Genomic DNA, 13,132 nt, shown 5'->3' with positions numbered 1-13,132 from the left:
CAAGGGTTCGCACCCCCTGTAACACCATACACATATAATCCAGTCGACCGCGTCCGGGCACCGAGACGTAGGGTTATTACTTCCTCCGCGAAGGGCCTGAACTCGTCAGTCTTAGGACCACGACATCACCCTCTACATAAGCTTCTTTCAACATGCATCCGCTAGTGAATTTGCAGTGAAAACGTGAGGTTCAGGCCAGATTTTGGAGTTTCAGGCTACTTTTAGATTCTAATACCACAAAATGTTTGGATGCTATGGTTCATTCATGCTTGCAAGTCCTGGACGGTTGCAAGGCCAACTGGGATGGTATCTTGTGAGATTTTAAACTTGTAGCTAGTGGTTCCATGAGCTATTGCTTTTGGGATTCAGAAACTCTTGGGAGATCAAAGAGAAGGAGCGGTGCTGACAGGAAATTGGAAGATGCTTAGTTAGTCTTAAACATAATCTACCAAAGTAAGGTGGAACGAATGAAACCTCGCAAACATAAGTGTCGAAGGGCCCAAGAAAAAATGTCGACAAATGAGTCATTTGGTCGTCCGTTTACAGTCGATCATATCTCGAGATGCGAGATTCAAACAGAGAAAGAAAGGAAAGTTTACTTTTGTGAGAAACAGTAGCTTTTTTCTTTGAGGGGCAGAAACGGTTAAATGTACGACTGAGTCATCATGCCAGTGACTGTTATTGGGCTTCTACACAGTACGGGCTGTACAGGAGAAGCAGAAATTCCTGGGTTCTCCCTTTCCTAAAAAAACTATGAAGAAGGAAACAGAGCTGCTCTGCTTCCATGGGAGCCAGAAACAGGGGATCCAGCAGGTGAGAATGAACAGAGCGACCTTTTACTGTCTGGTGAACGCATTTCTTTTCATGAAACCGTTGAGGCAGCATTATATTATTGATGTTTACACTGAGTGAATCACAAGAGATGTAGTAGCTGCACGTACACGCCTACCAGATGCCGCCTTCCCTCGTGCCTTCAACCATCAGGCGTTCACCTTGGACAGTCTGCTCGCCGACGTGTCCACGACGCAGTATATCATGACATTTCATCAACAATTTCTCATGCCCATACGTGACATGTTCTCCCTTCATCTATTCAGGGGATCTTCCGTTGAATGCAAGTGTGTGATGGTGTGCTGCCGGTTTGATTGGAATGTTGTGGTGATGCCTGAACCATGAAGCTGGATTGATTAGTTGTGGGTGGAAGCTCAAATAAAGGTGTCCCACAAGAAGTGGTCGTTACTTGCTCTGCTATATGTTACGTACTATTTTGTTTTCAGGGACTGTTGTGCTATCAGATGTTGTTGCCTTGATTACTATTGCTAAGATCTTAAGTTCGCCTCTAGGTGAAGTTTCTCTGTTGCGTATGTACTCGAGTACTTGTGTATGTAACTTAATTTGATGGACTGCTGGGTTGAGATATGTGTACATTCAGTTGAGCTGAAACAGCTGGGTTGAGAGATATATGCTGTCAGGTTTCAGAGTTGTAGTAACGTTATTGTCACTCATATACTCTGAACCAGTGGTGGGCGAAGGATTTGCACAATGGGTATTCATCCAAGAAAAAATAATTCACCGAGCATAGATCACTCGACAGCTAACCAAAACTGAAGATCCGATTGATGGTTTGCTAAAAAGTGCATAGACTGAAGAAAATTAGCCAAAGGAGCAGCCATGATCCTCACCTTTATGTCGCCGCTTCCGGCCTGGCCGTCGGTGGTGTGTCACCTGCAGTGCCGCCGTCGCCGCTGGGCGGGAGCGCTGAGCCCCCGAGTCGCCGGGACCGAGAGCGAAGGCGGCTGCGGCTGTGTCTCACCAACAAACGGGCGTGAATTGGGGGACTGGGGGGCTGCTGGGAAATTAATTGGGCCACGAGCAATCCCATCGGATGCCTATGGCCCACGTGTGACCTCTCTCTCTCAAAAAAAAAAACGTGTGACCTCTCTTCCCTTTCGTTCTGAATGAAGGACGAAACAGAGCTCTGCCGCTGCCATGGCGGCCAAAAACAGGGGATCTTTTTTACTTTCGAAACCGTTCAGCAAGAGCTTTATTACTGTGGTCTTCAACTCTTCATCGACTGAATTACAGGAGACGTAGCTGCTCCAATGGACACATGGTCGTAAACGTACACGTAAACGAGTCATGGCTAGAGCTGCCTTCCGTCCGGCCTGAACCATCGACGCACCAGTCCTCGCTGGCATCATCGATCGTCAGAGTATCAGACGCCCGCCGACGTGGAGACGACGAGCTGCAGCAGCTGCGGGCCGCCCAGCCGCTCCAGGTGCGGCGCCACCGCCGGCCCCAGCTTCAGGAACGTGTCCACCAGGCACAACAAAATAGCCTGCAATGCAATGCAGCGCAGTGTTAAGTTTCGGACAGGTTTAAATTCTAGCACAATGTTCAGATGCAAGGCCCGCACGGTCGCAAGACGAAATGAAATTGGTTATCATGTTAAGTTTTAATCTTCTGGAGGGTTCCATGAAATTTTACTTTGCGAATTCAGGAATTTCTGGGAGATGAAAGGAAAGAGCAGTGTTTCCCAGAAAGTAGAAGATGGTCCTAAACACAATCTAAAAATAAGGGAAAGTGGTGATGGATGAACCTTGCGAACATATGGACTGTGGTTTTCGAAGGCGTCCAAGACCGCGGGTAGGAATGTTGACAGATGAGTCATGAGGTCGTCGTGTGACAGCCGCATCACAAGCTGCAAAAAATCGGAGACAGTAAGGAAAACGGAAGCAAACTACTATGACTTGCTTGACTAATAGCAAAGTGAAAAAGAAAGAAACAGTGATGCTGCTAATGAAATGGGCTAAAATCAAACACAAGCTTATCTGCAATGTAATCTGACGGCATAAAACAGTAGAACTGTTGATGCTAACAATACTTGTGTGCATCCTACTAGTCATAGGCCGGGAGATGTACTCTGAAGTACTATCCAAATTTTCTTTTTCATTCCAATACCGAGAATCCGAGATCAAATCATGTGACCGCACACAATATTACATACATCAACTGTATGACTTGGAGGGATTTACCTTGCTCAGACTGTTGATGCTGACAATAAGGATTTTCTCATCGTGGGAGACCAACTGAGAAGCAATTGCCTGCGTATTTAGATGACAAAGATAAGATGCCAGCTACTGTGAAAAGGGAAAGGAACAATATGTTTTCCAAGGCATCTATCAAATTACAGTTCTAACTGAAAACATAATATAAAAAGAACCTCACCCGAAGGCATCGCAGTGGATCAAACTGAGTAACCACGGTTGTCAGACAGATATGTGCCAGATTTACTACCTGCAATCACAATGACATAAAGGCTTGAGAAGGTAACTTTATGGTTGAGCCAATGCAAACCAAAGAAGAATGCCCCCAATGCAGCAGTACCTTCAAGGCAGCATCTTTGGTTGCATGCAGCAATTTAACTACAAGAGTCTCGAAACAATTCTCCAGGGCCCTTTCCTGGAACATATGACCATAGCAGAGGTCATTTTCATGGAAGGCCCATCAATGGCACAAATGCTTGCTATTAAGTAGTTTCATCAGAAATACTTGTGTTCCCACCCAAAAAAGAAACTCTTACTTGTTTTTCAAGAATTCCAACCAATAGAGAAAGTGCAAGCTCCCTGGTGGATTCAGCTGGGTCATCAAGCATCTCAAGGAGAGAGGACATATGATGTAAATTCTGAGAAAGGAATAAGTATGAGGTGACATCAGAACCAACAAACCTAGGAGTGGAATACCCCTTATTAAGATAAAAAGTAAATTCGGCGATACAAATAGATCAGCCAAACCTTGATTGGCGCTGAATGACCATTTGTCACAGAAACACTCCTCGTGCTCTGTTTATCGGAAAACCATATCTGTTAGTTAGGTAACTACCTAAAAGAATCCTCTAACGGCACTACATGTATGCGCTATAACTGTAGTCAAAATGGAAATAGGCTTAAACATAATGATACAGAAATAACAGCAAACAAACAGGTCAATCAAATAGTTACAAACCTGATGATACATCTGGGAAATGCTTGGCTCATGGCTCTGACTACCATTCATCATCATATCCTTGCTTCGCCTTGCAGGACTAAACTTTTTGCCCATCATTTCAGCTCTGTGACCATAAGATTCACCACCCAATTGAGATTCATCCTTCGCAGTACGACGCCCATAGACTTCCAAGTGAGTGCTCGGGAGATAGTGGAATGCGGAGCTAAATACTTGATCACCTCTGACAGTACTGGACTGATATGCGTCATGCTGCTGGGATTTATGCTGCCTTCCAACATAACTTCTGGGATGAGGATCTGTAGCAGCAAAGCGAGCAAAAGATGGCACTTTCTGCTTATGTCTCCTTTGCTGCAAGAACTCTTCCAGGTCGGTCCCTATCATAGGGATTAACTGCTTAATTGCCCACGTAAGTTGCTTCTGTTCTTCCATGGACAAGGTAACTATAAAGCTTAACATGGTTTCCGGATCATAATGACAATAGACTGAAGATAAACCAACCACCGCAGCCTCTTTTAGCTTCTTGTTTCTATCCTTGAACAGAAGAGTTAGCTTCCCAAGCCACGGCTTAAGAAAACTGCTACCAGGATAGATGTCAGAGCTAACTGTGCATTTCACAAAAGAGGAATTTGCAAACTCAAGAATTGCAAGCTTTGACTTTGGGGATTTTTGCTCGTCTAGAGAGCGAAGCAGAGAAGGTAAGAGAGAATCAATGGAGTAACTTTCACCTGCAAGTTTCAGAATTGTTAAGCATTGTTGCTTGGTTGACTCATTTGGATCATTTAATCGAGAGAAAACATGGGGCAACATCTTGTCCAGATAATGTTCAAAAGGCTTCTTGAAAACCGGCATGATCTCAGCAAGTGATGAGAGAGCAGCATGCGCCACTTTATGGTGCGGATCATCCAAATACTGACTAACAAGCCTCATAACCTTCTCAAAATTTTGTGCAACCTCCTGAATGCCTTTTGGTCCTCGCTCTTGCAAGTGTTGGCGCAAGAAATTAAATGCATATACCCTCATCATCCAATCTGACTTGGGATTGAGGCCTAAAGAAAGTGCCCCTGTGAGAGATGAGGGCACATCCATGCTATTGGCCATTTCACCTATGATGAGTTGTTTGCCATCTAAATCACCTCTCGTACTAGCATAGAACCAGTTTGTCATCAGCTTACTCAGGAGAGGTCGCCGGAAGTTAGGAGTGTGGTTATTCGGTGACTGCTTCGGAACTACACTCTTACGAGGAGTTCTAACACATGGTCTTTCTTCTTGTTGGGTCCTTGATCTTCCACCTAATATTCCATTAGAGCTTGTAGTGGGCCTTTGGTTTAGCAAGTTTTCTGACTCTTCTGAACTAGCAGGAGTGAGGATCAACATCTCAGAAGGATCCCTTAGTGCTTGAACTTGACAAGAAATTATATGTTCAACCTCCGGCCTGCACTCGGCCTTGTCTTCGAAAGTTGCTATGACAATTGCTTCTGACAATAAAATTTCTGGAGTTGGCTCAAATGGAGTGGCAGAGGGCAAATCATGGGATGATGAACTGATACCTGCTTTTTGGTATGAATTCAACAAGTTGGCCAATAAAGCAGAGTGGTCCAAACCGAGAAAAAAGAAGAAATAGCAAGGTATTTTTCCATGACAGATACCTGAAATGTGTTCATCAGTGTCTCGAACTGGAATTCTTTCTTTTTCTATTGGGCTCATATCCTCGAATGAACTTCCAATAGCTAAATCATCTTTACTATCTTCCGCTGGAATTTTAAGGGTCATATCAGAATGCCGAAGAGATATTTTCACCAATGTTGATTGTAGGTCTCCAGAAGAAAGTGATGTCTGAGAATCGACCATGACAACCTTGTCCATTGCAGTTGAAATGCAAGGAACAGATTGAGGTTGCCCGAGCTTAATTCCTTCTATTGGAGACAACTGCTTTTGATGTGTCTCGGCATCATTATCAATTATCATCTACAAAAGTTGATATGATAGAGTCAAACAGTATGACCAAATAGGCAAATATGTAAGAAAAATTTGAGGATATATTTATACTTTCTGCCTGGATGGTTCAAATGATGAGAAGAGCTGATGAGAACGTTCAGGCCAAATTCTGGAGAATATCATGTAGCATGCCCTAGCACCCGATCGAACCTTCAAATAAAGAAAGTTGCTCAAAACCTAGAACCAAATAACCATGCAGAATAGTTTTGGATAGGGCAGCCAGAAAAAGAACTTAAGTAGCTCAGAGTACAATGCCATGTTATAAAATAGAAGTCCTAGGCGAAACATAGGAACCATTACAAAAAGGTTAGAAGAAAATGTACTAATGAATGTAGAACCATCTTTTCTGAAAGAGATTCATAACCATGTTTCAGAATATCGAGTTGAGTAGCCAAATATGTTTGTAGCCAAGATACATTATGGTCATAGTTTATCCTTGAAAAAAAGTACTTTTAACCCAAATAAAAATAGGATCTTAATCCCCCTCAACTATCACAAACCAAATAAATCACCCCTTAGTCCCGTTGATCGTCTTCTCGTGGCGGTTTTGCCTAAACAACGAGACACAAAAGTCTCCAATGTGCTCGTTATCATGCCGAACACTTCTCATGCGCCCATTAAGAGATCGGCGTTGCGGCCCAAGACTGGGTGGTCGTAGCAGCTGAAGACAATAAGAGCATGTTTGGATACTAGTCAAAAGCCACGCTAGCCTTGTCAGGCAAGACTGGGCATTTGGTAACCCAAAAAATTCTTGCTTCGCTAGGCCAAAGAGGCAGTTGGGGCTAGGAAACCATTGCTAGGCCAGGAGAGTGGAATCGACTCTCCTTCTGAGGCAAGGAACGAAAATTATGGATCACGAAGAAAGGTTGTCGGTTGCCACAACTCTCACCCAGCTTTACCAAAAGAACCAAACGACTGGCCTTCTCACATGAGCTACGCTCAGATTCTAATGTCTGGCTAAGCAAGCTTGATAAGAGAATCAAACACACCCTAAGAAGGTCGTGGTTGCCATATGGGAGCAATGCTGAGATCTTGCTGGAGGTGCGGTAGGGGCCTGGGGCAAAATAACATTGATAGTTTTATACCAAACTTTTATACTTGCTTATTTTTATTTTTATCTTCCTACAATATTAAGGAGTATAATTTTAGTTTTAGTTGGTAAATCTAATCACATAATTTAGGTGGTATATATAGTTAACATGTGTTATTTGTTGTGAGTTGTAATGTTTATGACTGGTCACTTTGTTTGTGCTAAATTTGAATTAAATGATGTGACATAAGTTATCTTTGAATTATTTTTGTGATAATTGAAATTTTCTGCATAGTGCACAACTATATACTTATATGTGTGTACATATGTTCATGTATGGTTTTTTTCATTAAATATCGTGTGAGAGATTTCTAGTGTATTATTAGGTGTGCATATTTCTAGAACCTAAAAATTGTCCTATTTGCAAATGTGCTTCAAGTTAGATACAATAATAAATTCAACATATGCATGATATTGAAAATAGTCACCGACGAACATAACATATCACCAATTCAGATATGCTTACATACAATTTATTGACTTGGTATGCGCATCTAGACATCTGGTTTCATCTAGTGTATACATAGAGCTCATGCCAGTTTCTAAAATGAAAGGTTTTGTACAGATTAAACTTATAATCTATCTATCAAAGAGAGGCTAGCAGGCTAACTAAGCCAATTGTCACTTGTCGCATTCACTATTGCCTATCATATTGGTTGTTAGTTATGTGATGTTGATTTGCTCCTGTAAAATTTGAATTTTATTTTACATGTTTGCAATAATCTATTGAACATAACCGATAATATGACTTGATAGATAATACTATATGGATAGTACCATATTTCATATTTGAGGCCCTTCTCTTCTTGGGCCCGGAGCGGTCGCCCTCTTTGCCTGGCCTATGGGCCGACCCTGGGTGTACCATGCCCACAGAAGGAGCCACGGTCGAGGCCATCGACCGCGGCGCTGATAGTGGAGACCATCCAGAGCGGGACACCTTCCCAAGCTCCACCTACCCTGTAGCGCGCCCATCAACGCATGCATGCTCGGTGCCTACATCGGCGTCGTGATACCGGCCAAGATGGAGGACATACTCTTCCGCACCTAGAGCCATCTGTCCTTGTCATCCGGGATTAGTGCACGCACCTCCGTGTTACCACGGGCATCCAGGCCACGCCGCCCACACCGGAGGCCAGAGACATTGCTGTCAGAGATTGTTCAACTGGCTGGAGCACAGCTCAATGGAGTCCTCACTGCCCACGGGGGCATCACTCATGGAGGCGTTGCATGACCTCCAGCGGATCTGGCGTGAGCGCGTCGCCACCCTCATCGTGGAGGGAGGGGTCGATGAGACACTGCAGCGCAGGTGCGCCCAGACACAGCTCGACGGCGAGGTCATGCCCTGGCCGGGAGAGTGTGTCATAGCACAGGGAGAGGAAAGATGGTCGAGGGAGTATTATGTTAACATGTGGGTCCTAGAATGGGATGGCTGTGTAAGTCAAATCTGGTCAGTGTGCACGCGGGAAAACCTATCTACAAAACCAGCTTCATGGTCTTTGGAGGGTGTTTTTCTGGTCTTTTTTAAGTCAGGCTAGAGGGTTTCCTGGTTAATTAATGGGAAATGGGCTAAAACCGTCACGGCGGCTCACACAGGGCAACATCGGCCAATCTAGCCACCCACACGAAGAAGAAACATAAGGTTAAGGACGTCACCAAGTGTCATCATTATCACTCCTGCATGAGTCAGCGACCCTGACTTCGCCAAAAAGTCCTCGTTGCCGCAAACGCCGGAACCTATGTCGGCCCATGCCAGACGGTCGGCCACCGGTGCAGGCACCCAGAAAGGTCTGACTAAGAAGACCACCAAAACACAGGAGAAACGGGCAGAGTTGCGCCAACCAACACCTCCATGAAGACCACCAGTCGCCTGTCATTGTTACTGTGTAGGCACCTCCCCCAACTCTGCGACAACATGGCGAGACCTAGAAGGGACCTGTTGAGCACGCCGGGAAAGAACGACAATTGTAGCGCCGGGAAAGAACCGACAACTAAAGCACCAGGAAAGGAACCGACAACCGAAGCACTGTCGCGACCCTACACCACTAGCCATCATGATTTTTGCCAAGCATGATGCCACACCACCATATTGCTAGTCTGGCACCTGTTGACCGCAATGCTGTGAGAGCCAAGCACATAGAGAGTGCAAACGAAATCCCTAGGTCTTCAAGATGATGCCCCAAAGGGGAACCGACGATGCCGACGCCAACGCCCAACCTGATTGAAACTGGATCCTGGGGTGTGCAGGGGTTGGACTCCACACCGACGCCTCCAAGGAGGTGAGCTGACGTCCATAGACACCATCGCCGACGGCTGGCAAGAGCCCGACAAGCTTTCGCTTGGAGCACCGCCCAACACCACACCCATGCGCATCACACCTCCACTAGGCTGCCCACCTCCCACGTAGTGATAGTTTTTTTACTAGGTGAAGTAATAGTTGAGGGTTTTAGATCGTGATTTTTGAAATTTGGGGGTGAAGTGGCCGAAACGGAATATGTGGGGGTTATCTATAATTTTCTCCTTTTTCCTTTCATTCATTTCAGCAAGTGCGTGTTTTCTACATATAATATCAAGTTACTAAGGGCAGAATTGACGATACTAAGGGTAACTAACACAAAAAAATATTCAACTAGATAACCAAAAATTATTGGCAAGAGATTTGTTTGTAGCCAAATGTCAAACTTTTCCTAGATACATTGAGATGAATCAATAAAAAGGCAAAGATAAGAAAGGAATTTAAATATTCATTTCACACTCCTCAAAAATGTAAAATGAATGGAGAGTTGTAGACATGTAAATACCTCACTAGTAGCATCTGCTATGCAACACTTTATGAGTTCTTCATACAGATTAGCTGATCTCTGTAGTTCGGGAGTATCAACCCAATACTCTAGCATCAGTATTGCATACTCACAACACCTACAGCAGTAAGACATTCTTAAGCATTCATCCAAGATCAATGCATATCACCCATCTTGGTGCCTTCCTGTTACCTGCCACGAAGAACTGCGCTTCTGTCATTTTTTGCGAATTCAATAATTCTTGGTAGAATGCGAGCTACTTTGCAGTTTCGTAGCATCTGTAGAGATAACATTGTACATCAAACACGTTACAATCAAATGTCCAGAAAAAAAACACTTGTGTATGTACCTCTTTTATACAGTTATCAGCAGACTCGGCAATTACAAGAACGGTGATTACGACATTCTTAAGAAGGGCCTGCAGATATCAGACAGCAAAGAGGGTCTCTTCATATACAACAAAATAGTCATAGATATAGGATGCACAAAATAAAGGAAATCAACAACATACCGGAATAAGCAATTCAGCACATGGTTCGAAGTCACGCAGTAGCTCCTTTGATAGGAAAATTAGCAAATGGCATGCCTAGAAATATCATAGAAAATAAGTAGAAAGCCATGCTTCAGTGGGTGTGCAAACCAATGGTACAAAATGTGATGAGTTCCATAGGGCCATAGACGCATAGATGATTAAACATAATATATCCTTTTGGGTCACGCTACTTTACTGTTTGCTCTGCTCCTTTTGTGGCAACTATGTTTGATTTGCAGTACATACTTGCAGCATTCACTTCAACAGAATAGTGAAATAAGTCTCACTACTACGGACGTGAAACAGAAATAGCCAAACCTGCTTTACAACACTAGATCTCCTATCCAGAAGCTGGGTTATAAGAGGAGCCACGAGTTGTTTTAGAAGCGTGGGGAAGGCTGAATAATCTGCGGCGCCTGTAATAGAAGAAGAAGAAATGCACTCAGAAGATTTGACTTTCTCGACAAACTTAATTGTCTAATGTGCAGAGTGAAGCCAACACAAACAAGATGGAATTAGCACCTCCAAGAACTATGCCTTCCACTCTTTGCATTGCAGTTATCCTGATTGACCACACATTATCTGGTTGTAAAGTAGACATTACTTTTCCCATTTCCTTTATCAGATCTTTTTCAGAGAATACTTTTATAGGTTCAGCTGATTTTCTTGTAATATCTTCTTCCCCTGCATAATGTACGGCGGATAGATCAAATACCAATAATCAGAAAAAGATAATGTAAGATTAAAAGTATTTAAACAAAGGATATCAGAAGTGGAAGGGCATTCATAATTAACGAACAATAAGTCATCAAACATCATATTCTTGGCCTTCAAATTTCCAATACCAACATTGCTTGCTCTAAGCTTGCTACTGAGTACTGCCAGTTAGTTGGATGCTAATTATTTGTTGTAGTAGTATAGTAATGAGGTTGACCTGCTGCGAAAACTGATCTATGAGTATAGGCCAGTAAGTATCATACAATGGTCAACCGGTATGAATAGACAGATGGTCAACGGGCCTTAACATTAAACTTCATTGTAGATTATTCCATAACATACTTCATTATAAACTGAGGCATCTCTTCAGAAACAGACTCTGATTCAAATATGATGTCATGACCATTTTTGTTATCTACCTCAGTGGTATTGAATTATGTAGGTTAAATTATTACGGAAATGGTAAATTACATAGTATAAATGTATAATGTTTAACAAAACAAGCATGTTTTAGTTTTATGTAATGGGTTTGGTATGAAAGGTTCTTGTTTGATAAAAACAGAGTAATCCTACTATATACGCGCTCTACAATTCTGGACCTAGTTAATTGGGTGTTTGATGAGAAGTAAAGTCCATACCAGGTAGAAGTGACATATCTCTTGTGCTGATCTTCTGTTTCGAACTTTTCTTTACATGATTGGTACCAGAAGATTCAGCTTCGGTTGTTGTACAACTACTGCGGTGGACATCTGGTATACTAGACGCTGTTTGTATATTTTCTGACCTTGCATTCATCTCCTTCATCTGCAACATCACAAGCAAACTAGTCAGGTTTTTTGTTTTGAAGTTATCTACTATATCTAAATAGCTAACCCCCACTACTAAGAATTCTCTAACTTCTCTTTGAGCCACATCACCCAAATTAATTTAGCCCTTGGATATACTAGATCAATCAACAATATCCGTCCGAATCAGCACACTAAGAGTTGCTGCACCTACACTATGTAGTAACTGCCGCATGCATGCAAATGCATGCAGTAACCCCTGCCTATGAATATTTTACTCAGTGAAAAAATATTGACGCATGCATGCAGCTCATAGCCTCATACTGAGTGCTCTATATGAAAGAAAAGTGAGTCGTGCATGCATATTTTATTTTGTTTTGGTCTAACTTTGAATTATATTTACTTATTTATTTGTAAAGTACTGGTAAACAAATTATCTTACTACAAGAGAAGCTGTAAAGACAGTAGCTAAATAGTTAGTTCAGCGCAGTTTTTATTTTATACAAAATTCCGCCGTAACGCGCGGGGCATCATCTAGTTATAGTAAGTGATATCGCTCCCGACTCCGCATTTAGTCTCGGAACCACAGACAGCTTTCTATTAAATTGGGATAAATTTGATAAGTATTGTTTTATTCAATTATGCAGGCATTTAGCCCAGACCTTTGGTTGGAGATATGTTAATTAAGTACTCGAGCTACATATGGCCCCACATCCATCTGTGCGCTCCTTTTAAATTAGCTGAAAGCCTGAAACACAACTACTACTGACGCGAAATACCCCGATAATAATCGTGCACTAACATGGCGACGAGCGCTAAACCCTGGAGGAGAAAGAATCGGGATCAGTACCACGATAGACCAATACCTCCATGAGCAGCACGAGGAACCTCCTGGCGGCCTCCCGCACGGCCGCGTCGCCGTCCCCGAGCCGCCCGACGACCAGCGGCGTGAGCTCGTCGGCGTGGCGCCGCATCGCGTCTCCTCCGGCGGCGCACAGCGCGTCGAGCGCCGAGCACGCTGCCCCGGCGTCTCCGCAGCCAAGGAGGCCCGCGCAGCACTCGGCGAGGGCGGCGGCTTCGTCTGCTGAGACCACCCCACCCGGCCCGGGCGCTAGCTCCCGCAGCCGCGCCGCCGCGGCGGAGGACGCCATCCCGCCGGCGCTTGGATTTGGTGCCTGCTGGGTGTGCGAGGCGATGGAAATGGTGG

General features: G+C 43.8%; 1 pseudogene; it reads right to left on the bottom strand.

The window, feature by feature from the left end:
• Nucleotides 1-2,215: 2,215 nt before the first annotated feature.
• Nucleotides 2,216-12,899, bottom strand: LOC119321537 (annotated as a pseudogene).
• Between the last annotated feature and the right edge of the window lie 233 nt (nt 12,900-13,132).

The sequence above is a fragment of the Triticum dicoccoides genome, chromosome 6B (genome assembly GCF_002162155.2).
Source record: "Triticum dicoccoides isolate Atlit2015 ecotype Zavitan chromosome 6B, WEW_v2.0, whole genome shotgun sequence".
Taxonomy (NCBI): Eukaryota; Viridiplantae; Streptophyta; class Magnoliopsida; order Poales; family Poaceae; genus Triticum; species Triticum dicoccoides.
Note: the sequence above shows the minus strand (reverse complement) of the source record. Positions and strands in the feature narration are given on the sequence as shown.